Source organism: Doryrhamphus excisus, linkage group LG1 (genome assembly GCF_037039965.1).
Source record: "Doryrhamphus excisus strain RoL-2023G ecotype Guam linkage group LG1, RoL_Dexc_Guam_v1.1, whole genome shotgun sequence".
NCBI lineage: Eukaryota > Metazoa > Chordata > Actinopteri > Syngnathiformes > Syngnathidae > Doryrhamphus > Doryrhamphus excisus.
This window is the reverse complement of record NC_136357.1, coordinates 18,448,145-18,465,680: the sequence shown is the minus strand read 5'-3', so window position 1 is coordinate 18,465,680 and position 17,536 is coordinate 18,448,145. Positions and strand designations below refer to the sequence as shown.

The 17,536-nt window shown below is 37.4% G+C and overlaps 1 protein-coding gene and 1 long non-coding RNA gene across 6 annotated transcripts in view; one reads left to right on the top strand and one right to left on the bottom strand.

Moving 5' to 3' along the window:
- Positions 1-2,769: 2,769 nt before the first annotated feature.
- shisal1b (shisa like 1b) overlaps positions 2,770-17,536 on the top strand; it is a 41,253-nt gene continuing 26,486 nt past the window's right edge. Inside the window, exons 1-3 of one of the 5 annotated variants that reach the window (XM_058075389.2) lie at positions 2,770-3,115; positions 10,418-10,577; positions 16,198-16,357. The gene's annotated coding sequence lies outside the window, so the exon portion shown is untranslated. Of the gene's footprint in view, positions 3,116-10,417; positions 10,578-16,099; positions 16,358-17,536 lie in introns of those variants that run through there. The other 4 variants (XM_058075388.2, XM_058075387.2, XM_058075391.2 and 1 more) reach the window with 4 other exon arrangements.
- Positions 6,096-6,621, bottom strand: LOC131131066 (uncharacterized). Its single transcript, XR_013627587.1, has 3 exons — positions 6,585-6,621; positions 6,436-6,502; positions 6,096-6,266 (listed from the first exon to the last, which is right to left on the bottom strand). It is a non-coding gene; the product is annotated as an uncharacterized LOC131131066 (long non-coding RNA).

Below are 17,536 nucleotides of genomic sequence, written 5' to 3'. Positions count from 1 at the left end.
TGCAGCATGATTTCAAGTGTCTATCTTGATCTATTGAATGTCGATAGCGCAAAAGATGGTGTGGAGGAATGTGCTAAGTGGGGGATGCATATTTGAATTGGCTTCATCAATAAACATGAATATGATCAATGAATCATCAGCAGAAGGATATCTAATGCAGGGCTTCTTAACCTTTTTGACGTTGAGGCCCGATTTTTCCAGTGCAGAGTTGTTCTTCCTCCATTTACAAAGCTGTACTTGATGAATCCGGATTGTACTTTGTATTTTGGCAGGGACTGGCACCACTTTTGTCTTCATTCTTTCATTTAAAAAACATATCCATTGCTAGTTGTAGTTGAATGTCTTCTTCTGGTCTTCTGTGAGTTTGTTAAACAACTGACTGACACATTACATTGACTTACACATGACATTGTATGGTCATATAATTTTTTTAAATTAAACAAAAAATAAAAACCCTTAAAATGTATTATGAAAGCAGGAAGTGAACAAATGTGATACTGATTGTAAAAGTACCAGATGGAGGGGTAGGATTTAATAAGCTTTGCTTCTTCCTACTCCTTTTGGACATGTGGAACTGGGAACTGATTATGGGATGCACTCAATTGTAATCTGATGCATGTTCAAATGAAATAAAACCATTACCATTACCATTACCACCGGAAGCTGCACTGTAACTGAGCGTCTCATGGATAACATACAGTAGCATAGCGGCTAGCCTATCTCTGGTGTCTTCAGTTGATAACCTTTATTTGGGGCCCTATTGGTGGCGCTTGAAGCCCAAGTTTGGGCCGCGGACCTGTGGTTAAGAATCACTGATCTAATGCAAGCCACAGTACAATGGAAGAATACTAGGGGTGTCACAATTTTCTCTCCAGATGGGCACCAGGCCTGGTACAATAATAATGAATGCATTCATTACACAATAAATGAACATAAACTGGATAATTTTGTCCGTCTCAGTTACCACTCAGTCTCTTTTGCTTGTCTCCCGCCTCCAAACAGGCAGGAAGACGGTATACTGATTTCAGCACCTTGGCGCATTTGTTCCATAGAACAATGGCATGAATGGAGTGGGCCCTTTTGTCAGTCTCTTTGTCTCTCTGGGTGGAGGCGGGGCCAGCAGCATACACACAGTGTAACGCAGTAGAAATGATTGTATTGTAATGTATTATTGGTCTGTCTCTCTACAAGTCCTCTGAATTCAGAGGAGTATTGTCACCCATATTTGACTTATTTTTCCAAAAGAACATACTGTTTATCCTTTGTGAAACTTACACATGTACATGATGGCAGACCTGCCATCATGTACAAATGTATCATAGTCAACATGCTGTTATATTTTACTGGTTTCAGTTTCGACTTCAGTCTGTACAGTATACTTTATTAATTACTTTATACTTTATTATTACTATTACTTTATACAGTATACTTTATTAATTAGATATTATCAGTTTCTCGATGGTATTTCAAATCTGGAGGCATGAAAACATTTCTGTCCCCTTGGGGGGTATGACAAAGGAGATCGGCTTTTGTGATTGGTTGAAAGGCATTTGAAAACCGTTTGCCCCCCATCCTGATTTCTTACTTTTTTGCACTTGTTTCTGATCATCAAACAAATTACAATGTTAGTCAACGACAGCACAACTGATCACAAAGTGCAATATTTCAATGAAACCTATTATTAACCTCCATACCTACATGGCCCTGTGTGAACAAACTAAACCTAATAACTGGTTGGATCACCCTTGGCAGCAACAACTGCAATCAAGCGTGCGGGAGATGAGATGATAGATTATTTTCCCGTTTGCTGATTATAAACAGAAACTGCACACATATTACTATTTAGAAAGTCTACATTGCTAGCGGACCTTGCTAACGCTGCAGTGTCAACATGGCATCACCATATGTCGTGTAGCCATTCTTATCAGCACACGTGGTATCAGTGCAGCCACGTCTGACATGATATCTAGTACATACTTTGTTGTGCGTTTGGCCCCTGAATGACCTTTGGCTGATGCACATAGCCTTGATTGATCTATCCCAGACTTGTGCATATTGACCCAAGGAGGCGGTGTACTCAGGGGACACTTTAGGCTGATACGGCCGCATTGTCATGTCACGAGTCAGCAGAGAAGATATGCACATGCATGTGTGATAACACATGCACTGTTAGCACCCACATACAGAATGCCCAACCTCAAATATATCTTATAGTGATTTACTTACGCCACAAGACTCAACTTAAATGCAACAGTTACACAATATTGTACTGATAACTGAGACGGTGCACAAGAAGCCAGGTAAAATTTAGAAAAACGATTCATATGAAAACAAGGGGAACTGAAGTTCCATTGTACGACAGTCCAAGACATATGAGAACCAAGGCAAAATGTTGTCCAAAATTTTTGTTGGAAAACTGGGCCGTTCAAAACCAAGGTTTGACTGCATTTCCAAAAAGGTACTTTTTGTAGTTTTTGTCTGTGGAGGAGCAAAAACAACAAAAACAGCGTTCACCTGTCAGTGGCAACATACTGGATTATTTCACACTCCAATGTGGAAACAAAACAGAGAGTGGGTTTGAAGCACAGAACGTCGAGAAACTTGACTCAAATGACGGGAAGTTGAGCGTAGTACTAACAGGAAGTCTGCGGCCTGTGGAGGAAAGAGTAGAAACAACGGACTTCTTTGTAGAAGGAATGCATGGCAGTGAGATAAACAAGAGCTCTCTCAATATAGAGGATCTCCCTCCAGTGCATCTCCACAAGCTCCCTCTCTCTTCCGCTCTCTCTCTCTCTTCCCTCCGTCAGCTCATGTATCGTTTCATCTCGCTCAGCCTCTCGCTCGCTCTTAACACAGACTCACTGCCGCTGCGCTCTGACAGATGGGGAGACACCACCGAGGAGGAGCACTCAGGGGCCAGAAGAGTCTGTCTTTCTTTTCTTCTCCACATCCGGCTTCCTTTTCCTCATGAGCAGCTCATCATCACCATCATCCCAGCCCCTGAGGAAGATGAGGAGGCTCCGCGTGTGAGGAGAACCCGAGCGAGGGAAGAGGAGCAACAGGGTGGTGGAACGCGGACAAGAGGAGGTGCTCTGTTTCTTCATGCGGGAGCAAGGTCAGGACTCCTTATTTATCACTTTCTTGAAGTGAATCTCCACATTGCAGATTAGCAGCCAGCCTTATAAGTTAGAAGCGAGAAGTTCCACTCTCTATTTGACCTGGAAGTACCTGCAGGTGGAGTCTTTGTCGGCATGTAAAAAGGCGTCACCGGCAGGCCATGAAGCAGCATTGGCAAGCGGTAACTTGGAAACGGGCATGTGGGAGACGCTTGGTGGCACATGATTGGATTTAGGGGAAGCGAGAGAGAAAGGAGGAAGGAGATTCCTTTTGTTCATCCACACAAAAGCCTTCTCCTGAGTCTTATTTCTTCCCCAGGCAAACTGGCCCAGGGGCAGCGCTTGTCAGCTTTTATGATTTGGCGTGACTGGGGAACATTGTTTGAGACTCTTAATACACTGGCATGAGCACAGAAAGTGCTACGGTACGCATGAGCATGTAATGTGTCTTCATCCGTGCGAATACAGTAGATAATGCACATCCCCTGTATGACAATCTTAAGACTCCAATTATTCACCACATAAACCGCCATATTTCATAATTGTTATTAAAGAACGAACATTTTATCATTCATGCCGCCAAGAGACGCCCTGACTCCTCCTTTAATCTACATAATATAACAGATGTCCCTTTATTTATGTCCAATTAAGCTAATTTGTATATTTCCCCCGACATACACAGAATAATACTTTTTTAACAGGTTCCATAGTATTCAGTCAGGTTTTAGTTTAAGTCGGTCCTCATACCTCAGTTAACATTCAACACCTAAAATACAGAACACTAAAACACTAAATACAGTCATGAAATTAAACAGTAATAAAAAAATTGAAAATTATGCTGCTTATAGTTATTGCTATCGCTTTCATAGGAGCAGTAACAAGCTAGTAACAAGGATACTGTAGCGACCTGTGATTTTTGTGATTTACGATTTTCTGTGAGGCTGTGACCTGCATGTGTGTGCAACTGCAGTTTGCTGATGTTGTTTTGGCGCCGTTGTCAACAGTAGCCTTTGTTCTTAATGATGGCAGCGGGTGAGCCACATAGTTAATTCTTGTGCTGTTACAAGTTCGTGAGCGAGTCTCATGTTGCCAGACTAAAATACTTTTTTTTAACGAATTTACGGGAACATGTATACGTAACCGCGAGACGCAGCAACATGGAGGACCACCTGTATGTACTTTATTGCTACCATTGTTCTCTTGTTTGGGAATTTTTGGAGTGCTCTTTTCTGAAAATGGCAGTGAATGAGTTAAACTAGACACCATTTTTCCTTGAGTGGAAAATAAGAGATTTATATTGGAGATGTGGTGTTAATTGAATTCTGATTGTCTATTTGAGGCATGTAGCAATGAAGTCATTTTTCTTTCTCAAAGGAGAAATAAAGGAGAATTCAATTTGAGGTCTGGTGTTTATTTAACTGGCAATTGATGCATAAATGTAATTGTCTGAGGTATGGTGGCTATTAAACTGGATGCAATTTTTTTCTCAAGGGGAATGAAGCAGAATTCTATTTGAGGTGTGGTGTTTATTCATGAAGTCCGCATTGTAACCGGTGATTGAGGCCGAGTTTCTTTTCTATTTGAGGTGTGGTGACTATTAAAGTGGAGGTCTTTTTTCCTCAAATAAATGAAATTTCTGTTTGAAATGTTGCGGTTATTTATAAAGTACACATTGCAACCAGTGTTTAAGGCCCGGTGTTTATTGTCCATTTGAGGTGTGTTTTTTTATTTCTACCAAGTGATTGAGGCAAGGTGTGGATTAAAGTGGAGGCCAGTTTTTATTTGAGGTGTGGCAACACACGGTGTCTATGAAGTGAGTGGTGTTGTCTATTTGAAGTACGGCATTCATATTTCCCAGTGAATGATGGCCATGAAAAGCATGTTACCAGTTTTAGCTCCCCATTGCCGTTTTCTGCTACCCTGTCCTCGGTTGTTAGCAACCTTATGAATGTGAGCATTCCCAGGCGACGGGGGTGGTTGTAGTTTTATTAAACGTATATTACAGAAGCAGAGGGCAGAAAGAAAGTATTGTGTTGTCAGTGTAAACACAGCATGTGGAGTAATTATACTGCACTGCCAGTGTTTGGACACAAAGGAAGAGAGATTGCATGGAAGCCGTTACTTCATTTCTGCTCAAGGCAAGTGTGCATTTTGTGTTTACATCAAAAGGTCTGAAAGTAAAGAATTGGCCGCGCTCAACTCTCTTTATTTCTCATTTTATAATCATGGTCGCCTCCGCAGGAAAGCCTCGGCACGCATGAGGTCACGGCGGTCGCGTTTGGCCATCAGTCATCAGCAGAGGTGGGCGTGTTGTGTCACCTTGTCTTGCACACATTACATTAGCGCGTGTCACGGGACACTTAAGATGAGCTCATCCATAGCTCACGCAAAGGAGCATACTGTGTGTCCATAACACTATGCACGTATAGAGTACTGTAATATGGCAATTATCGAGCAGGTGGGAAACCAAGTATCTTTTTGGTATTTTGGGGGATTAGCCCACACCAAGAGGGGTTTTGGAGTCAGGTGATCCAAAAATATATTTATTTAAATAATATTTATTTTCAGTACCTCTGGGATTGGGATTAGAGGTGCCAATTAATCAATGCGTAATCTATTATTCAATAAATTGACAATGATTAATTGACTGATTCATGGTTTTGTGATTTCAAACTATAAATAGCCCCAGATTTCATTTGTCATCCAGGAAAGCAGACCTATTGTCTTTGTGTTTTAGGCAAAACACATATATTTAATATATGTTTTATATATATTGTATATACAGTATCTATCTATTCATCTATATATACAGTGCTATGAAAAAGTTTGGGCACCCCCTGGTAATTTTCAGGTCACTGGTTGTTGAGATCAGCAATGTCATATGTCATATGTCATATATCATATAGCAGACGAACACAGAGATAGATGAGATGTGAAATTAAGATCTTGGATTTACAGAAAGTGTGCAATAATAACAGCCAGTGATTTAATAAAGGACAACTTTGAAAATTATCAGGGGTTAGAGACAATAAACTGAGATTGGCAAGTCTTAGTGAAGGTGAATACTGCTATTGGCCTTCTTCTGTCCCGAGCACTACATATTGGTCCTCATAGGTGCAGGTTATCCTGACTTGCACCAACAACCAGAAACTGCACTTCCAGAAAACAGAAAAAAACAGTAGTGGCTTGCTGAATAATACAAAAAAAATCAAATGAAAACTTTCCCTCACCACATACTTTCAAATGTTACACAGTCACACTTAAACAGTTATAATTTTAATTCAGGGTAATATTGTACATTAGAGGCAGATAAACTTACGTCTTCCAGTATGTTGAGAGAGAGCTGTTACATGCATGGAAAGTAACCACCTCATCACCTCTCCCCTCTAAACAGCATGCAACAACACATTTGTTAATTACAGGGGCACATAATGCACACAATTAGAAAATACGCTTAGCAACGCTCACGCTGCACTGCTGCTTAAGCGAGTCCCTCTGTATGGCCGTCAACATACAATGTCATTCACCAATATATGTTGCCCCATTCATGAAATTTGAATGTATTATATTAATTTTAGGAGTCATTTTCAACTTACATTAGTGTTTACGGCAACTTTATCCAAGATGTGGTGTTAGCCACCTTGTCGGTTTTACTGCCTGGTCTCGCGCTCGCAAGATTGTCCCCTCCCCCTTCCCCCAGCGTTGCTCTTAAAGCAACAGTACTATAAGGATTGAAAAATCAAAAAAATCAAAAAATTAAATACAAAAAAATAAATATAAATGGAAATAAATACAAAAATAAAAAAATATATACATAAATAAATAAATAAAAGCAAAAATAAATACAAAAATAAAAAACAAGATTCAAAATTAAAAATAAATACAAAAATAAATGTAGAAATAAATACAAAAATAAATATATAAATAGAATTACATATCAATAAATAAATAAAAGCACTCTGCTCTCATATGTATTTATTTCATGCTGCAGACAATGTCAGCTTGAAATGCAGAAGGAAAAACTATTCAAATGAGGGGGCGGTCCTAAGTGTGTCTTGGGTTGAACTGTTCGCCTATTGGTTGATCGACATGTGAGTGCGAAAATCGACTAGGTATGCCTGCAAACAGCCACAGCACCACACCACTCTCAATGGCGGTAAATATGGCTGCAATCTCCAGGGATCTCCGTTTGCTAGCAGATATTTTGGATAATGCTTCCCCGGATTACCTGCTTTTCCGGGTGGCAGCCTTATTGGAGCAGTTAATTCACACAAATGAAACAACAGACTCAGAGGTCGACGCTGTTTCATACTTACCATGTTCCAAATCATCCAAACGATTGGCAGCGTCCCTGAGAAGCTCGGACACCGACTTCCTGGTTTTTCCTTCTGCATTTCTATGAGGACCAAAACTGCCAAAATAATAAATAAATAAATAAATAAAAGTGAAAATAAAAACAAAAATGAAAAAAAAAATCAAAAAATTAAATACAAAAATAAATGGAAATATAAACAAAAATATATATATACATAAATAAATAAATAAAAGCAAAAATAAATACAAAAATAAAAAACAAGATTCAAAAATTAAAAATTTTTTTTTTGTTTTATTTCCATTTATATTTATTTTTTTGTATTTAATTTTTGGATTTTTTTTTCATTTTTGTTTTTATTTCCACTTTTATTTATTTATTTATTTATTATTTTGGCAGTTTTGGTCCTCCATACAAAACTGCCAAAATAATAAATAAATAAATACATAAAAGTGAAAATAAAAACAAAATTAAAAAAAATCAAAAAATTAAATACAAAAAAATAAATATAAATGAAATAAAAACAAAAATAAAAAAACATATACATAAATAAATAAATAAATAAATAAATAAAAGCAAAAATAAATACAAAAATAAAAACAAGATTCAAAAATTAAAAAAAAAAATATTTTTGTTTTTATTTCCATTTATATTTATTTTTTGTATTTAACTTTTTTATTTTTTTTTTTGTTTGTTTTTATTTCCACTTTTATTTATTTATTTATTTATGATTTTGGCAGTTTTGGTCCTCCATATCCACCAGGTTACATATAGTACGTATATATATATATGTATATATATTACGTATATATATATATATATATGTATGTATGTGTGTGTGTGTGTGTGTGTATATGTATATACATATATAGATATATATATAGATAGATATATATGTGTGGGTGTATATATATATATACGTATGTACAAAATTCCATTAAAAAATGCTACAACATAGCAGCAACGAAACCAATGTTAATGCCTTTAATAATTAAATCTGCTTATGGAGACCATGCACTTGGTGACTAATTACAGTATACTAGGTGAATTGAATCAAGGATTTGCCTTATATTTTAATGCATGTAAATCTGTGCATCCGTAAACGTTTGAGTTAGCATTTTTAGTGGTATAATATGAAATGATCTTCTTCCAAAACCTTCTTCATTCATTACAATCATTAATAATGCAATGCAGAGGAAACTGTCATCATGTGATGAGAAGATGCATTTACAACTGCTCCTGCTGATGTGGCCCTGAATGAAAATGAGTTTGACTCCTCTGCAAGAGTGCACACACACACACTGACGGGCGGGAGGCATAACCAGCACAGAGGCATCGTGACCAATGTCTTGGCAGAAGCTGTCAAGGTGAACATTTGGAGTGAAGAGCGCTTCACATTTAGAAGAGATCATCAAACCGGCAATGACATCCTCAGACTATCATTGTGCGGAGGAAGACTTTACCGACCCTGAATGTTAAAATTGTACCAGAGTGAGGCGTGTGCGGTGAACTGGTGCATCACAGCACAAGCAATCCAGACGTACACTCTGTACATGTCTGCGTAAAAGGTTACAGATTCACAAAGTTCTCTTCATGGATGATAGATCACGTTTTAATCGATGTCAACAAAAGAGCAAAAGTGTCATACTCACCAAGTATTCTCTCAGCAATTAAACTGCCTTGTTTACACAAAAGGAATAAAAGCAGAAGGCGGAATATGAAGGAAGCGCAGCCTGAGGCTACGAGCTAAAAAAAAAACATTCAGATGCTCAAGCCAACTGTTACAAATCAAGAGTAACTCCAGCCGACTGATTTCCTGTCGAGCAATAAGAGGATGTCAGCTGGTTAAAGCAGATTGTTAAAAGTTGAGGCGGTGCAAATGTTGTCGTCAGTATAGTGGCCAAAGTTTTTTCATTGAGTCTGACATAGTGCATACAAAAGGATGGCCACTTAAGAGGAATAGATATGCTAACAAGTCAGGAAAAAAGATATTACCTATTACTAGTACAACTCTCTTTTTTAAATTATATTATTTATTTTTACAAATATTTCAACTTTCTTCTTTATTAATCTTTTAATATTTTGACTTTATTCCCGTACAATTCCAACTCCCCTCAACCTAATGTTATAAAATGTACAAGTTTTGTTTTTAGTTTTGTTTCTTTTAAAAATAACTTCTTCTGAACAAAAACTCTACAAAAACGCTAAATGCTAAAATTCTGCTAAAATTCTGCTAAAATTCTGCTAAAATTCTGCTAAAATTCTGCTAAAATTCTGCTAAAATTCTGCTAAAATTCTGCTAAAATTCTGCTAAAATTCTGCTAAAATTTTCTCTTAATATTTTTACTTTATTAAATTGCAGTTGGCTGTGGTCGAGTGGTTAGCGCGCAGACCTCACAGCTAGGAGACCAGAGTTCAATTCCATCCTGGCCATCTCTGTGTGTAGTTTGCATGCGTGCATGCGTGGGTTTTCTCCGGGTACTCCGGTTTCCTCCCACATTCCAAAAACATGCTAGGTTAATTGGCCACTCCAAATTGTCCATAGGACATAACAGGACATGAATGTGAGTGTGAATGGTTGTTTGGCTCCAGCACTCCCCGCGACCCACGTGAGGATAAGCGGTAGAAAATGAATGAATGAATGAAAGCAGTTGATATACGTATATGTTTTATATTTTCCAACTAATTCACTTTCTTGTAAATTTTCTTCTCGTAATTATGACTTTCTTCCTGTAACATTTGGACATTGTAACTTTTTCTGGAACCTCCTTTTCCAAAAATGACAACTTTATTTGCTGTTTTGTTTGTCTCTCATAATATAACATATTTTTTCTTCAATATTTCAATTTTAAACTGCTAAAATGACATAATTTACTCTCATAATATATATTTTTTCTTGCTAGGTTACCTCGTTTTTTGTTGAATATTATGACTGTAATTCTTGTAAAATTAGAGCTGATTTTTACACTTTTTCTGAGTGACTTTTTAGGAAGCAGCTGTGGGTCACACTTCGGACACATGATATTCCGGATCGTTGACAACAGCAGAACGGCTAGTGCCTTCCTTATTTTCCAATTCATAAGACCCAAACAGAGGACTGAACATTCCGTTCTTACTTAAGGTCCCAATCGGCTTCCCAGTAAATCCAGGTAACTCCATAAACGAAATAACGACCTCCATTAAATCCGTATCTCCTCTCTTCCCCATCCTCTGTCAAACTTCAACTACTCATTATCTGCAGCTCTTATATAAACATGGTCTTATTGCCTCCCACACGGGGAAATGTCAAACTGATAGAAAAATGCAAACGAATCGCCACAGCAGAGAGCGAGAGCACGCAGGTCAGTGTTGTTGGAGAGAAATATCGTCTTGAAATGAACGCCCGTGCTACAAATAATGCAATAAACTATAGATTGTCATAGTCATTGTTTACCAACAATGACAATCCTTAAACTGCATGTTGGCCACTGAGTGCAGGCAATCTGCAGCCCATATAAGGAAGTCCGGATCGCATTGACGTCAGTAGAACTCTGTGTTAGAAAAAACTCAGCACTCAGAGCCAACCAGAATTTCTTTCAGGGCTCACTTCCAAATGTGCAAACCTCATTATCTGACGCTTTGGCATCGTTTAACACGAGAATACAATGTGGTAACAATATTTACAGGTCAGAAAAGTAGAAAAACCATGAAAGGATACCTTTGAAACATTAAATGATTTCTGATTTTTTTTAATTATATTGGATTTTTATTGATTTTTTTTAGTTTTAATTACTTTTTAGGTTTGTAAAATACAAACTCCATTATTAAAAAAATGAATGAATTATCAGTAAAAATTTCAAAAATGTAAAAAAAAACAAATAATGACCCACATGATGGGTCACATTTTTTTATTATAGAAAATAAAATATGGAAACCAAATCATTTTATTCAATTGTTATTCCTTTAACCTCAAATGTACTTTTGTGTTTATTAATTAAATTTAATTTAAAAATCCCATTTAATTACATTAACTAAATGTATTAAAATTGGTTTTATATATATATATATATATATATATATACATATATAAAATATATAAAAAAATCTCATTAAATACAACAATAATGCTAATACTAATAAAAGATTTATATATATATATATATATATATATATATATACCTCTCCATATATATATACTATATAAAAACCCCACCTGATTATTTGACAATTATCCCGAGAAAAAAAAAATCTCATTAAATACAACAATAATGCTAATACTAATAAAAGATTATTATATATATATACCTCTCTCTCTCTCTCTCTCTATATATATATATATATATATATATATATATATATATATATATATATATATATATATATATGAATCTTTTATTAGTATTAGCATTATTGTTGTATTTAATGAGATTTTTTTTTCTCGGGGTAATTGTCAAATAATCAGGTGGGTTTTTTTTTTTCATGTATCTTTCTTGGCCCAGCGTATGTCTGAAGCGTTCTGATTCTGATTGATTTGGCTGATTGTCCAAACCCTGAATGACAAAGTGGGCTCATCAAGTCTCAGGGCTTCCTCCAGCCGCCTGATTGATGGCACCAGTGGCAGCCAAATAATTAGCATCCATAACGCAAAATAAGCAGCAGCTGTTGTCAGCCAGCCAGTATTCACACGGCCACAGTACTACAATCTGCTTTTCTATTCCCAGCTGCAGTAAACAGCTCTGATTCAGTTCATCCTGTCTGTCATGGTGACATTTCTCTGTAGCAGGGTTCACGTCAGAGTTCAACTCTGTGTTTGTGTTAATGTGAATTGATGACCACTTGCCAGGGCTGCGTGGTGGAATTGTCTGCTTGTTGGGAAAAGCGAGCCGCTGACAAATGAAGCATTTGATGCTGCTTCTCTTCCACACGAGGATCGGCCCATTAGATCACAAGCCTTAGCTTGGCCTATCCATGTGCATTTTCAGCCAGAATGCCGTAAACCAAGCCTTAATAAGTGTTTGTTGAATCCAAATCTGTGTGTTTATGTGGCAGGCTCCAAGCATTGTGAGTGTGCTTTCAAGGTTTTGCGCAGCCAATAATGATAAGAATAATTTAAGAAATCAACAAGCTGTTCATCCCCTCGGCAGTGTTTTGTGTTTGGTAAACAGAAAAAGGAGCAACAAAAACGACATTGATTCAGTTGCTTTTGCTGTATTGACCCAGCGGAAACAGTTCAATCAGGCGTGAAAAATCATATTGTGCAAATGTTTATGAGTAAGGCTGTTGCTGCCAATGATGCTCATTGTTATACATAAATATAAGCTATTCTTCTGTTAGCACGATGATCGCTTTTGTCCACTTAATTGAGACACTTGAGGTGTCTGGGGTTTTTTTATGTGTGTGTGAACATACCGATCCAAACAACATTGTGTTTAAATGTTGCGTAACACCTGTGTTTAACCTCCGATCCGATCGACTGGTTCCACTGGGGGCCCCACCAGATACTGCACATCATTGCTACACCTCAGAGCTATAAATAAAGATGCTTGCTGTTTTATTCAGACGTCCATCACCGGGAAATTTATAACAACTGTTGCCAGTTTTGTTTTCTTATCTAATTCCCCAATTAAAGTAACGTAAAGTATGAATTGAATGGTAATGAATTGAATATTGTTTTTAATTAGGAAGAAGTGATAACAGTCTGACTCACAGTGTCATCTTATGAATTTTACCAACAGCACTGAAGTGATTACACAGCAACTTAACACTCTAAATCAGGGGTCGGGAACCTTTTTGGCGAAGAGAGCCATGAAGGCCAGATATTTTAAAATGTGTATCTGTGAGAGCCATATACATTTTTTTAAACATTGAATGCAATAAAATGTGTGCATTTTTATGTAAGACCAACAGTTTTAGATAATGGGCTCTAATTACGTAGACCAGGCACACTACCCCACGCCAATGGGGTGTGGCCAGCACACTTTTGTGAGCAGCGCAGTGTCTAATAATAAATCAAATACTTGTTGCCATTAATACAACTTCTGCTGCTGCATAGTTTTGCACCATACTCAGTATATTTAATTCTTTTGGCCATCTTTGCCAGAAGGCTTGGTTCTGCAGCTTTAGCTAGGTGACTATTTGACTAAAGGAGAAAAGTTTATATTTACATGTTGACATCTCAATGACCGAGGTAGACTACAGCATTACCCAGTAATAATCAAGTTTTGGTGTTTGACCTGGAAAAAAATCAGGAAAGATGGATATGGCTGGCCGTATTGCAGTAGAAAATAGATGGACGAATTAAAATGCATAAAAAAGTTGTTGATTTTTAATATTATTTTTAACAGTCATTTCTGTGATGTTTACTTTAAAATGTTAGCAAAAATACATTTTTATTGTGGTAAGAAATGCTTGAGAGCCAGATACAGTCATCAAAAGAGCCCTACTTGAAATGAAAAAACAACTTTTCCCATAGCATTGCTTATAAGCAACACATTTATTGGGGCGCTGCAATGATGTCAGCCTCCCTTGGGATCTCGGCTCCAGGTCCCCCTGGCTCCCTGGTGGACAAATCCAAACTACTGTGAGCCTTTAAGGCAGGGGTCTCAAACTCAATTTACCTGGGGGCCACTGGAGCTAGGGTCTGGGCGAGGCTGGGCCGCATCAGGTTTTCCAAAAAAAAACAAAAAACGCATTTATTAAAAACAGAAAAATATACAAACTATTTTCAGTGCTTTGGTTCCGATTTTCTACAATAAAAGCTCTGATAAAACATTCCACTGTTCTCACATATCTTAATTTTTATTTTTCTACACAAAATAAGATGAAAAATAAATAAACAAATCAAGAATAAAGAAAATCAATCAATCAGTAATAAATAAATATAATAATAATAAAACGGCAAATGATTAAAAATTAAGAAACCACATATAGTTGGTGGGTAGACAAATTATTTTTTTCAGATTAAAATGAACAAAGCATTATTAGAGCCCTGTAGACATGACAAAACACGACTATAGTCACATTTATACTTTTTTTATTTACAACATATTGCGCAACTGCAGGGTCTTGAGACACATGCTAACTCGCAAACTAGAGAGCTAGCGACCTAAACGGTAGCCTTCAAGTTATTTCCTTTAAACTGAAATAGCCAAAAACTTACCACTTCCACACGGATAGGGAGGATAACTATTAACAGTTATTTAACCTTTAACATGAACATTAATCAAACGTAATAATTTTTTCTGGGTACATGATACCATACAGCATCCATATCAAACTTGCCCGGGCCACACTAACATTAAACTTTCATATCAAGGCGGGGGCCTCAAACTAGTGTCCTGCGGGCCACATTTGGCCCGTGGGCCGCGTGTTTGAGACCCCTGCTTTGAGGGTTAATACAAGCAAGGCAAATTGGCCCGAGTAGCATGAACTCACATCCTCCCCTGGCTATATAAAACTATTGATCCAACCGACCTTCCCAGCAACTGTGCAGATGAAGGCGGAGTTGGGGGCCGGACTGGGGGTTAAGCATTGATGTCATACGCTGGCTGTTGATTAAAGAGCCAGAGGTGTCACTTTGGCTCCGGAGCAAATTGCCTTCTTTTTTCACTGGCGAAAAGGAGCGTGTCAGAGCTTAAATGGAAGCAGTGAGTGTTAGGGCTTGAGGAGCAACCTTAACCTTCGGCCTTCCTATTTGAAGCGCTCACATTTTTCTTCCTCTGATGTGATGCTGCTTCTGGACGAGAAATTCAAAGCAGTGCTTGTGTGCCATAGATGAAGCTTTTGTCTCGCTGCCACCTGGAATTAGAGTAATTCACCATGCAATGCCATAATCCCTGCTGCAGCCATGTTGTATGGAAATATGAAAAGTTATTAGTTATTATGAGTTCAACTTCAGGTTGGTGCTATCGTTGATTGGTATAAAACCCAGTTTCCCATCTCAGAAATGAGCTGAATGGCTTTTTATGGGCTGTGGTAGAATTGCAGGACACGACAGGAAGTTTGGCGAATGATTGCGAATTTGCCAAACACGAACTGAGGTGTGTTTTTTCTTTTTTTTTTTTTTACTGGCAGGTCAAAAACAGGACAGCCTGGTTAACAAACCACACTTCCCGTAATAATAATAATAAAAACAATAATAAGAATTCTATTTTCTTTCTGACAGGCCGTATAAAGCAGCCCGCCAGAACGCCATTAAGAGTATTATTAGTTCATCTGGTCAGAGGAGTTCTTGGCAGGACGGCATGGGGTCCTTGCGTCACTGCAAGGAGGCGGACATGACCTAGGAAGTTATATGGAGCTAAACTTATTTTATTACTAACTCTCTCAATGTTAATGAAGCATAAAAGTTGTTGGTTTAGCAGGCATGACGCTGACTTGACAAAACGTTTCATTTCTGGGGAGGCAGAAGATGTCAAAGAAAGAAAAAAGTAATTGTTCTTGTACAAAAAATAATTGTTGCTGTGGGTATTATTACAATTTGGAGTTTTATAACTGGACTCAAGAAGCCTCCTTTTTAGCCGTGAAGATTCTGCACCCGAGTCCATTCAATCACTAATCATTAAGTGCATGTAACCAATACTGCTCATTCTGTATGTTCTCTGTTGTGGGTTTTATTAGAAAGTAAAGTCTGGAATATTCTTAGAATGAGTTCTTAGCACTGTAGTGTGTGTTGTGTAAGCATTGGAATGTGCTTTGCTACAGGGGAGACAATAAAGACAGTCGAGATCCTGTGTTGTTCTTTGCTGCCGTCCCCATGTCATAAGAATTTCTTCCTCTTGTTTCCCGCAGTTCCCACCAGGGCCGCTCTTTCTGCGGGTACATGCTATTTTAAATCCAGGGTCAGGCAGATGAAGATGTTGATGATGGGGGAACATTTCCAAGAGATACCGAGTGAGCCCCGGCTGGGGCGTAAAAGGCGAAGGCAAACAAAGGATGGCAGCTTGTGTCTGTGAGATATTCTCCTGTCTGCATACATCATTTACGACAATAGCCTGCCTGCTGGATTTGTTTCCCGGTTGCTGTGTCTGAGACTCGAGCTGCTGCTACAAATACCGTAGGACTGATGTATTATGATACCAATATTTACTTGTCACATCAGCACTTTTTTATATTAGCCAGTGATGTTAGAATTCTTCTGTGTTGTGTTTTTTTTTTTCGTTATATGCTGTTGGATTATAAGATAAGATAAAATATGCCTTTATTCATCCCTCAGTGAGGAATTTGCATTGCACAGCAGCAAGAGTACAGAATCAGTTAAGCAGTACAAAAATACACAATATAAAAAATAATAGTATAATAATAATATATAAAATATATAAAAAAATAAACAATATAAACAACCCAAGTATTAACAAATCAGCAGTTTTACCCAGAGTTATGTACAATTACAGTATGCAGATAATATGAAACAAGATGAAATATATGACCAGAGTATATACAATGACATCTTGCTAGTGAATTAATATGAGGCATTATAGAAATACTTCACATAGAACTTTATATATTGTATTTACAGCCTTGATATTGAACATGGAGGTTGATCAGATGTCGCACAGTGAATGGAGTCTGAGGTAACTATTCTGAGTATAAAACAAAAGTTGAGGTATAAAAACAAAGTATTGCACAGATGTACATATCGGTGTAGAATTGTGTATTGTGTATTAGTTACAATTTTTAGGTTGGTTCATGAGAAAGTTAGAAAACAGTTTGTTTGGCGCCCCTTGTGGGTTGGGGTTAAAATGCTTAGCATTCAATGAGCATTCATTATCATTAGACAATTAGCTGTTAAGTAAAGATGTTTTGCTTGATGGCAGCCATGTTTTTCAGCCAACCTTACTCAAATTTTATACACACGTTCTTGCCAGTCCTCTTTAAATGTGTGTCAAATTTCCAAGTGATTTGGTAAATAAACAGACGCCATTTGAAGTAATTTCCAAAAAGGCGGACTTAAGGCAATTAAACTTTGAGGTTAAATAAAAGTGCCACCATAGATTGCCCTCCCATGGGTATATAAGTTGAATGCATTCACACGCACGTAAATGCAAACACACACACAGTTCAGTTCCAAATGTGAAAATTGGATATAGTTCATGGTATTACATTTGTAATTACATGGTGATTTTCATGT